Genomic DNA, 10,673 nt, shown 5'->3' with positions numbered 1-10,673 from the left:
AAATGATTTTCATTTTATTGTGCAGCGTACCTGTACGATAGTGCACGGGGAACTGGTCTGCCTGCTTTCAGGACTGACATCCATGAAGATGACCATGAGACCCTACTCAGGTCCCTTGACACATGGAACTATAAAGGTGTAAAACTCCAATGAATGCATGAAAACCTAACGATACTTGATTGCCATGTCAGCTTAGTCCTGAAAGCATTTATTTGGAAATGACACTTTTACTACTGATTCCTCCTCTTCCTCTCCCTCCTCCTCTTCCTCCCTGCCCCTCACAGTTCTTTCCTCCCTTCTCACTCCCCCTTGCAGCATTTTCTCTCTTCTCACATGCCTCCTCTAGCACTGCCAGGCCTGAACACCTGGGCCAAAGACACAGCTCTGCCTGAGCCAAGACTTCTCAGTGGCCTGGGAGACACAGGCAATGTTCCCACTTTGGGAGGGGAGTGCAGGGGGGAAAAGCAGGAGGTCTGTGTGCACAAGGCTGTGTCCCAGAACCCATCAAACTGTGTCTAGAGGTGGCTGAGCCTCCAGCTGTTGGTCAAGATGTGATGGTCAATGGCCTCCACAGTCCTTTGGGTGTCCTTTGGGTGTTTCAATTCATGGGTTAATCATCTTTTAAAGAACGGCTTGAGGAAAAGACACTATGATGGAACTGCTGATTTCAGCAGAATCTTTTGAAGCAAGTTCAGAGGTATTCCAAGGCATGGGAAAGAATGCTGAGAGGAGGAGATGGCAAGAAGAGCATGAGAGAAGGCAGGGAGGTGGCAAGCGCCTAAGCACAAGTGTCACCACTGCAGACATCAACGAGAGCACAGACTTCATCTCCGTGTTACAGAGGGGAGATGGAGCCGTCCCCCAACGCAGTCTTGCCCAGACCCTCACAGACACAGGATTTCTCAAAGCAAATCAACAATTTTATTAACAGATAGACAAGCAGGAAATCTCTTCTGCATCTCCTGGGAGGGCGACCATCACAACTGGGACCATTTGCAGAGGCTGCGTAGGAAGCAGGGATTTGGACTCTGTTTGCCTCCTCAGGTGGGAGAGGAGGAAGCATGGCACGTTCTGTGGCTGCTGCTCCCTGTGGCTGCAGTGGTATCAGCAGGTCTTCCCCAGTGTCCAGCTCTGGTGAAAAAAGTGCAGTGGTCGGTCTCAGGGGCACGAGCACCAGGTGGTTGATGATGTTGTCCTTGCCAGGTGCTCTGGACTTTGTAGGTGCTGCCAGCTCCCATGGCTGGATGCAGCTGTCAGAATGTTGTTTGTGGGAAGGACAAGCAGTGAAGGTCCCTACCTTATCCAAGGGCTTGTGCCCCTCCATCTGCTCCTGGGAACTGCAGGTGGGTTTCTTCTGGCTGTCACCACCAGAACCAGCTCTCTTCTGACTGGGGAGCAAGTAGAATCCAAAGAGCATGAGGATGATTTCAGCGCAGTTCTAGAACCGCCACTGCTGGGGGCTGAGTGGAGCACACTTTCCTGGGTGGGTCTGCTCTGCTCCTGCATCCTCTGCTCCATCTTCTGCAGCTTGGCCATCTCCTGGCTGCGCTGCTCCTCGTGCTGCCTCAGGAGCTCCTCCGTGACCTTCACTGCCGGCAGATCCACACTCAGCATGCATTGGAAGATGCCTGCCGCCATCAGGATTTTGGTGATGCTTCCAGCCATGGTCTGGAGGAGGAGGAGGAGGAGGGAGAGAAGGGGCTCAACAGGGCTGGGTGATGGAGAGATGGTGGCTGGGGCTTTGGGGGGCAGTAGATGGTGGACCCAGGGATGGGTCCGGGAGAAGGTTGGGAAAGTCCTTGGGGACGGTGGCACGTCCCCACAGGCACTGGCCGTAGCTGGCAGCCCTGGGCACCTCTGCGCCTGCCCTTCCCAAACTTATCTCCACAGCCCCTGCACCCTTTCCCCAGCCTTAGAAGTTCCCCTGGGTGCTGGTGCTTCTTGTCTGTGCCTCATCCTTCCCCCAGCCTGCCCCACTCCCTGCTGCCTCAAGCAGTGACACTGCCACATGGGCTATCTGGGCATGTGTCCCCCTCCTCTCATGTCCGAGACACTGGAGCAACACCCTGCCCAGGCAGCTGGGGCTTTGGATGGAACTCTCATGGAGCCAGACTTTAGGACCTTTGGAAGAAGGGGCAGCCACTCAGGAGCACTGCGCAGCTGTCAGGGGGTTGTGCAGGGAGAAAATCAGAAAGGCCAAACCCCCAATAGAACTTAATCTGGATATATATAAGCTGCCATATAAAAGCATAAGAATGCTTCTATGAATTCATTAGCAGCAAAAGGAAGGCTCAGAAGAATCTCCATCCTTGACTGGATGGGGGTAAAATACATAGAGAAAGAATGAGGAAGAGACTGAGATATTTAATGCTTTCTTTGCCTCAGTCTTTTAGAGTGAGGCCAGCTGTTCTCAGTGTACTCAGGCCCCTGAACCCGAAAACAGAGATGAGGAGCGGGCAGGAAACAACAGCAGGCCAGAGGGACCCAAGTGGGACGCAGGCACTGTTAAACTCAGCCCGTGCTGGAGGATGACTGCCCTGCTGTTCGCAGACTAAGCAGGAGTTACTCCCAGCTGCCCAGTCACTTGAGAGATTTAGAATCTTTCTCACCAGCCAAGTAATCTCCTGGTTGCACTGCTCCTCATGCTGGCTCATAGCCTCTGCCGTGGTCTTCACTGTCTGGGCATCTGCCCTCAGTGCGTACCGGAGGACAGCCAGCACCAGCAGGATTGTGGTGATCGTTCCAGCCAGGGAGGAAGAGGGAGAGAGAGAGAAGGGGCTCAGTGGCGTCGGGCAGCAGGGAGAAGGCGGCTGGGGCAGCGGGGGCAGGAAATGTAGGGCGCAGGGACAGGAGATGTAGGGCCCAGGGACGGGGCACCGGCCCCAGCGGTGGCACCTGCCTTGCCCGAGGCGTTCTCCACCCTCTCCGCAGCCCTGGGAGCTCCCCGGGCGCTGGTGCTCCCGGCCTGGCCCTGCTGAGCTCGGCCTCGCCCCTGCCAGCCGCACGCGCCGCTGCCCGGGGCCGCACTGCAGCGCTGGCACCGCCGTGTCCGGGACGTGTCCCCTCTGATGTCACAGACACCAGGGCTCCATGGCTGCAAGGCCCTCGCATGGAACTCTGGTGGAACTCTCATGGAACTCACATGGAACTCTCATGAAACCTGAGGGTTTGGGACATTTGGCAGAAGGGGCAGGAGGCTTACACAGCTTTCAAGGGGTTGTGCAAGGAGGAAATCAGAAGGGCCAAAGCCTGACCGGAAGTTAATTTCCCCAGTGCTGTAAAAGACAACAATAAATGTTTCCATAAACACATTAGCAATGAAAGGAGGGCTCAGGACAACCTCCAGCCTTTACTGGATTGCAGGGGGGTAACACACTGACAAAGGAGAGGAAGAGGCTGAGGTACTTAACGTAAGGCCTGTTTGACAGACCCGACCTCCTCCCATGACAAGATGACCCGCTTAGTAGACGAGGGAGGGGCTGTGGCTCTTGTTTTCCAGGAGTTCAGGAAAGCTTTGATGTTATTTCCCACAGCATTCTCCTGGAGAAATTGGCTGCTCATGGTTTGGATGAGGCACTCTTTGGGTACAGAACTGGCTGTGGGGCTGAGCCCAGAGCGATGGGGAATGGAGTCACATCCAGCTGGCAGCCAGTCATGGATGGGCTTCCCCAGCTCTTAGCACTGGGGCCTGTTCTGTTCGATATCTGTATCAACAATCTGGAAAAGGGGGTCAGGGATAGATCTGCCAGTTTGCAGATGACACCAATCTGCTGGGAATGTTGGTCTGCTTCAGGAAGGTCCCACAGGGGGTTCTGGAGAGGCTGGATTGATGGGCCAAGTCCAAAGGTGTGAGATCAATAAGACTAAGTGCCAGGTCCTACACTTGGGTCACAGCAACTTTAGGCAAAGTGCCACACTTGGGGCAGAGCGGATGGAAATCTTCCTGGTGGAAAAGGATCTGGGGGTGGTAGTCTACAGGAGCTGAACAAGAGCCAGTGGCATCCTGGCTTATATCAGGAATAGTGGGGCCAGCAGGACTTGGGAAGTACATCAAGACCCCTTACAATCACTTTATTCAAGGCAGGAGACACTATGTAAAGGCTGGAATTATCTGCAGACTGCTCAGCTATACTGAAAGACAGTGGTGGGACTGCTCCATCAGTTTGTTCTGCATGCTTATACTTCCTTGTCTCTTCCCAGCTGTTCCTAAATATTCATATTGTAAGTGTAGAACAGATCAAGGTCTACTGATCACTTTAAAAGAGATAGCAATGAGATCACCCTGCCCTTTGCATAAAACCATAGCAGCCAGATCAGGTCAGTGAACTATTTTGATAACATAAGCAATTTTAAGTTTAGATCTTAAAAATTCTAAGAAAGCCTATTAAATTCCATGAGAAACTGAAAACCTGAAGTGAGCTAAGAGAGAAGAGGGACCAGCTCCTGGACAGGCTACATAACCATAGGCATTTCTAACCCTGCCATTACCGAGTCCTGCTTCAGGAACTGCAAGAGTCATTCCCAGCTGGTCTTTTGTATATATTTGAGTAGAGCATGGCAATGGAAACTAGTATAGTGGGTGTCACAATGCCTTCCAGGATCTGCAGGCAGCCTGTGCAAAAATTTTGACACAGCTCTGTCACTTCAGAGCTAAACATTCTTCCTTTAATGACACTCCCACTGCAATTTGTATCTGGAAAAAGAAGCCACAAACATCAACATTTACAGATACGCCATGTGGCTACTAAATTCTGGAAAGAAAATCTGGTTTTCTGTCTGTCCAGACCACATGGGAGCCCTGGACATTTCAAAGAGGAAAAGCAGTCCTTTCCTGAACCTGCAGTTGAAGATGAGCAACAACTGCAGGACATCATCAAATAAAAGCAAATAAGACCTGCAGTCATAGTTCAGGGAGTAATGGGTTCAAACTGGGAGAGGAGAAATTTGCATGGTATATGGAAGAAACTTTACTGTGAGGGTTGTGAAGCACTGGCACAGGTTTCCCAGAGAAGCTGTGGATGCCCCATCCAAGTCCATGCTGGATTGGGATCTGAGCAACTTGGTTCAGGGGAAGGTGTCCCTGCCAATGGCATGGAGTTGAATGGTGTTTAAGGTCCCTTCCAAACCAAACCATTCTGTAATTCTATGAAAAGAAAGAGGTAGACAGTGTCCAATGGCTGTCACACACCTTTATGTTGGAAGAAGATCAGCCCCAGAACTTACACTTTTGACCTATAATCCTCATCTCCAAGGTCAAACCAAAATATTTACAATTCTATGGCCCATTATGCTGAAAAGTGGGCTGTTACCAAATGGGATATCCATTTTGAAACTACCAAAATGGAATTGCAGGATGCCTATTAAAAATAGTTTAGTTACCTTTTGCCAATCCAACAGCCACAATCCAACCCATGCTAGATATTAGATCTCTAACCAAGGTGCAAAAGCTTCATTTAAAGTTTATAACTGCAACAACCGAAGACATTAGTTCACATGAGCAAGGTCAAAGTGCTTCCCATAATGCAATACACTAAGAAAGCACTCCTTTGGAACCATGGAAACTGAAAGAGAATGGGAATGTTCCAAAATTCAAACCTAGCAAGTCCACTGTGGGCTACTCTCCTGCCCTGACACTCAGTGCAATTGAAGGGTGAGATTTCTGCAGGGTTTTTTTACCAACGCCGTGTGCAAGTAACACAGAAAATTGTATTGCCCTAGAGTATGCAGTGTATTTTGTCACCAAAATGTGGTTGGTACAAAGTCATCAGAGTACTCTATTGTCAGATCAATTGTCAAAAGTCATCCAGGAATAGATAATTCTCTTTTTTTTTTTCTACGTAAAACACATGATTTGTGAGCAGGGAAAGCCAACAAACTATCATATTCTACACACCTACATATCAGATGACTGGGATTTTTCAACAAAACTGTACTTTTGCTACTTGGCAGTTTATTAACTTGAGTTTTAGAACCTGCTGCCTGTATGTACTATATTCCTGCAATATTAGCTGCTTTTTCAAATGATTTGTTAAAAACTCATTTTTCTCAAAACTGCTGCGAAACCAAAACAAAATGTAAGGGGGGAGGAAGAGAGAAGCTTTCCAGACATTAGTTGATTTTTGCCTTATCTCATTAGTACTTCAGAGAGGTTTTGTAACTCCTTTTGGATTTCATCCTTGTCTTTCTCTAGGACCTCACCACTGTGTAGAACATGGCTCTGGGGTGTTGAGAAGTCATACACTGTTGTAGCAGCAAATTAGTTTCAGCCTCATTTTTAGCCATACTTGCTGCCTGTGTGCCTGCTCCCTCTGTCCCCAATTACTTTTAGATCCCTTGTTTCAGAGCCACCACAACAGTACTGGATAGGTCCCATTGACACAAAGTTCCCAAAAGCTTTTGTAAACAGGTGGGCCAAGAGGGGAGACAGAATGAACTCAACCTTTATTGGGCATCAGAGAATCCACCGTGAGCTTGGGTCTGAGCCTTACTTCGTTACAAGCACATACCTGCATTTACAGAGAGCCGCAGATTTTTGGGGCATTACAGTCACCTTTTCTTTTCTGGTGAAGAATATGTTGCAATTTCACAAGTAAAAATCATAGAATTACAGACTCATTCAGGATGGAAATGAACTTTAAGGTTGCAAAGTCCAACCATTATCCCAGTACTGCCAAGTCCACCACTGACCATATCCCTAAGCTCCACATTAATACATATGTTCAATGACTCCAGGGAAGATGGCTCCATCACTTCCCTGGGCAGCCTGCCTCAATGTTTTTAACAACCGTTCTGGTGAAAAGACATCTCCTAATATCAAATGTAAACCTCCCCTGAAACAACTTCAGGCCATTATCTCTTGTCCTATCACTTGTTACTTGGGAGAAGAAAGTCACCCCCACCTGGCTACAACCTCCTTTCAGGTGGCTGTGGAGACCAATAAAGTCACACCTGAGCCTCCTTTTCTCCAGGCTAAACACCCCCAGCTCCCTCAGCTGCTCCTCACCAGACTTGCGTTCCAGACCTTTGCCCAGCTCTATTGCCCTTTTTCTTGACATGCTCCAGCCCCTCAATGTCCTGCTTGCAGTGAGGGCCCCAGAACTGGACACAGGATTTGAGGCATGGCCTCACCAGCACCCAGTACAGGGGGACAATCCCTGCCCTGGCCCTGCTGGCCACACTATTGCAGATACAGGCCAGGTGCCATTGGCCTTCCTGGCCATCAGGGCACGTCTGGCTCTTGTTCATCAGCCTCAGCCCTTCGATCCAGATTGTCCAGATCCCCCTGCAGAACCTTCCTGCCCTGAGAAGACCAACAGTCCTGCCCAACTTGGTGTCATCTGCAAACTGACTGAGGGTGCACTTGATCCCTTTTTCCAAATGGTTGATAAAGATTTTAAACAGGATTGGCCCCAAGACTGAGCCCTGGGGAACCCCACTGGTGACTGGCCACTAACTGAATTTCACTTCCTGCACCACCACTCTTTGGCCCGGTCATCCACCCAGTTCTTAACTCAGCAAACTGTGCTCCCATCCAAGCTAAAATATATTTATATCTTCTACACACACACACACACACACACACACACACAAACACACACATCCCCATATAATAACCCTAAGAAGTATGCAAGTGTCCATGTACATTATGTACTTCTGGTGTGGAGTATAAAATAATTAAATGGTCTTCGAAAAGTCAAGATGAACCAAAGAAGAATGCCCAGAGCTTATTTCATCATAGTAAAAAGGTAATGGAAAGAGATGAAGAAGACATCAATCTTTACAGAATAGTTCTTTTGTTTCTAAAATTACATTGATTTCTACTTTTTTTCTGACATATACAAGTTTTTCTTGGTCACCTTGAACAGAATTTCATTTTCACTCACAAAACTAGCAGCAATGACTACAGTTATATATCTTGCACCAGGCACTCAGATGGTATGAATCAGGGTAGATCTTTTGACTAGGCCGGGCCTGAGAAACTTTATAGCTATTGTTCTCCTGTGCTTTCTTGTGATCACAGTGGTATTAGTACGTATTTTCCTGCTCATATTTATATTTTGTGGAATCACTGATCTACTGAGCTTTGTTTGCTGCTTTGTTCTTGTTGAGGGCTTTTTTGACAGTCAGCTAAATTGTATTGTGCTTATTTACTAAACACCAATTATCTTCTGACTTCTGTTAGGCCAAAAAAGGAGCTCCTATCTTGGAAACCATCTCAGTGAAAACTGTCTGGGAAAGATCAGTAGCACATAATATCCTGGAAAAGGCATGACCCCTACACTACATGCACAGGACTGTCCTGCTGGTACATCTGTGCCATCCTCAGAGGCCCTAAAGAGCAGAAAACCCCAGGGCTGACACTACAATGTCATAACCACCCAATTATCTCCCCACCAGAAGGCCTGAAGGCTCGCTTTTATTCTCACTTGTGAATGTTTCACACCAGCTGCAGATGATTAATCCTTAAATGTGGATATTAAGATCCACCTGCAGTTTCCAAAATTGCTTTAAGAACTCACAATTCTTCAAACATATCTGTTTCAGAGCTTAGTTTTGCACTGGCCTTAGTGAAGTCTCCATCTTCAGACTATAATTACTTCCAGTAAACTTGGGAATTCAAGTAAAGTTCAATGTGGCCCTTCAGATTTCCAGCCCAGCTTCTGATCTGTTTGTGGAGGTTTATTGTTTGTTCCTAATCTCTGTCCCACCAGATTATGGCTTTCTGCGACAGCCTAAAAATTATCTCCCTGCTACAACAAAATTCCTCTCCAGTATCCCAGAGGATCTCAGGAACCTTCTTGAAGAAGACAGTAGGTGCAAAATAAAACCCTTTAAAGTGGGAAGCAGCACTTAATTCACACATAATCAGAAGTGTTCAATCGACTCTATCAAACCTTATTTGCTGAGCCTTGTCCTTTAACTAGTCAATATTTGTAAGGTGTAAGCCTGCCCTTCTCAAACTTTATCTGAAGGCTTTCCAAACTGTTTAAGGTTCATGAGTCTTAAACCTATGATACATTTTCTTCACAGGTTTTCTGGAATTTTCTGAAACGTGTTATAGCACACACTGACATCAGAGAAGGCAAAATATTCCTCTGCTAGCACCAAGTGGGCAGGCTCTGAATCTAAAGGTGCTGATAAATGCATAAGCCATTTAACCACACAGGATGTGGTATCTTGAAAAAGGTCACCTTTCATGATGAAGACATTTTCGTGGCTTTCCAGGATCCCAATTTCACAAATACAACCACCAAAAAGGAAAAAAAAAAATAGGTTGAAAGTATGGTTTTCATGCAGTTCATTGAAGCTGTTTTTCTGGTTTTGTTAGATTGCAAGTGCCATGTGCTGCGCAGAACACAGTCAGCTGCATGGTGTGTATTCTATATATTATTGCACACACTAACATTATATACAATGCAATAATGAATACATGCCATAAATAATTCTGATTCTATTTGTCACTGTAATATGACTTTATTGTACACTTAAAATAATACTGGTTTTTTGTGGTTTATACACATCTAGAAGTGGGAAGAAGGTACCATAAGATGATAAATTGCTGATAATGAATAACATAGAGATAAACAACTAGAGAACTCCTCAAAATACTCTTCAAATAATTTAAGTATTGTAAGGTAGGAAGGGAATATGCACCAAAAATAATGACAGATTTGAGGCAGTGGAAAACAAATCATTCCTCATCTAAGGGTGTGAAAACCTATGGAAACCTAAAGGAGCACTAGAAATTACACTGGCAATATCCCTGGGAGAAAATATTAAGGACAAGAAACAAATTTTGCAGAGGATGTGTAAAAACATGTTTTATTCAAACAACAGAAAAAATGGTCAAGCTTTTGTGTGTACAAACCATACTTCAAGAGCAGCCTAATGACTAGTATTACAGGCAGCATTACAAGTTCTCAGAGAAATACTTAACTATGAAGGAAGAAAGGAATATCACAAGTTCAGCCATTCGTGGCAGTGTTGCTGAAGTTGGATGTCTGAATTGTGTAAACAAGCCCCTTACATTTTTTTCACTGATTGCCGAAATTTCACATCATGCAGCTGTGACTCCCTTCCAGAAAATGTCTCCTAATTAGCTGGTGTATATTTTTAAACTGCACGTTATATGGGCAATGAAACAGAGGAAAGACAAATTAACAATGAATAAATCTCTTTCACTCATCACTTACCATAACAGTTACTATGTTCTCTCTCTCACACACACACATACTCCTTCCTCTTACTCACGTGGCTCTCCTGAGAAAGAGAAATTGAGACCCCCTTCATATCTTCTCGTAATTTTGTTTGCAACCAAAATTGAATTGAATGAACAAAATCCAGTCACATTTCAAAACTGAAGTCACCTCCCCCATCTCTGTCCCAGCTACCTGTGTGTTGCCACTGAATATCCAGCAGACTACACAGAAATCCTGGAAAGGGAGGGCAATTTCTGAAGGATCGTATTATGTGCCAGGAGCATTTTCTATTCAAAAAATAACGCAGATATTTACCTTATTACTGCAAAGAACTTGCAGAAGCAGAACTCCTTAAACTGATGTAAATCACTGTGGTGTTTCCATGGCAGGAAAGGTATTTCCCAGTAGTTCCTCCATTTGTCAGAAAGCACTTTTAAGTGATATTAAGGAACATTAAAACCAAACAAGAATGCC

The 10,673-nt window shown here is 46.2% G+C and overlaps 1 long non-coding RNA gene across 1 annotated transcript; it reads left to right on the top strand.

Annotated features, from left to right (window-relative positions):
• Positions 1-8,550: 8,550 nt before the first annotated feature.
• Positions 8,551-9,220, top strand: LOC136286125 (uncharacterized). Its single transcript, XR_010719779.1, has 3 exons — positions 8,551-8,620; positions 8,712-8,810; positions 9,031-9,220. It is a non-coding gene; the product is annotated as an uncharacterized lncRNA (long non-coding RNA).
• The last annotated feature ends 1,453 nt before the right edge of the window (positions 9,221-10,673 follow it).

Source organism: Chamaea fasciata, unplaced genomic scaffold (genome assembly GCF_029207755.1).
Source record: "Chamaea fasciata isolate MVZ Bird 193981 ecotype frontalis unplaced genomic scaffold, bChaFas1.0.hap1 SCAF_2, whole genome shotgun sequence".
Classification (NCBI taxonomy): domain Eukaryota; kingdom Metazoa; phylum Chordata; class Aves; order Passeriformes; family Sylviidae; genus Chamaea; species Chamaea fasciata.
The sequence above is the reverse complement of the archived record's forward strand: the minus strand, read 5'-3'. Positions and strand labels throughout refer to the sequence as shown.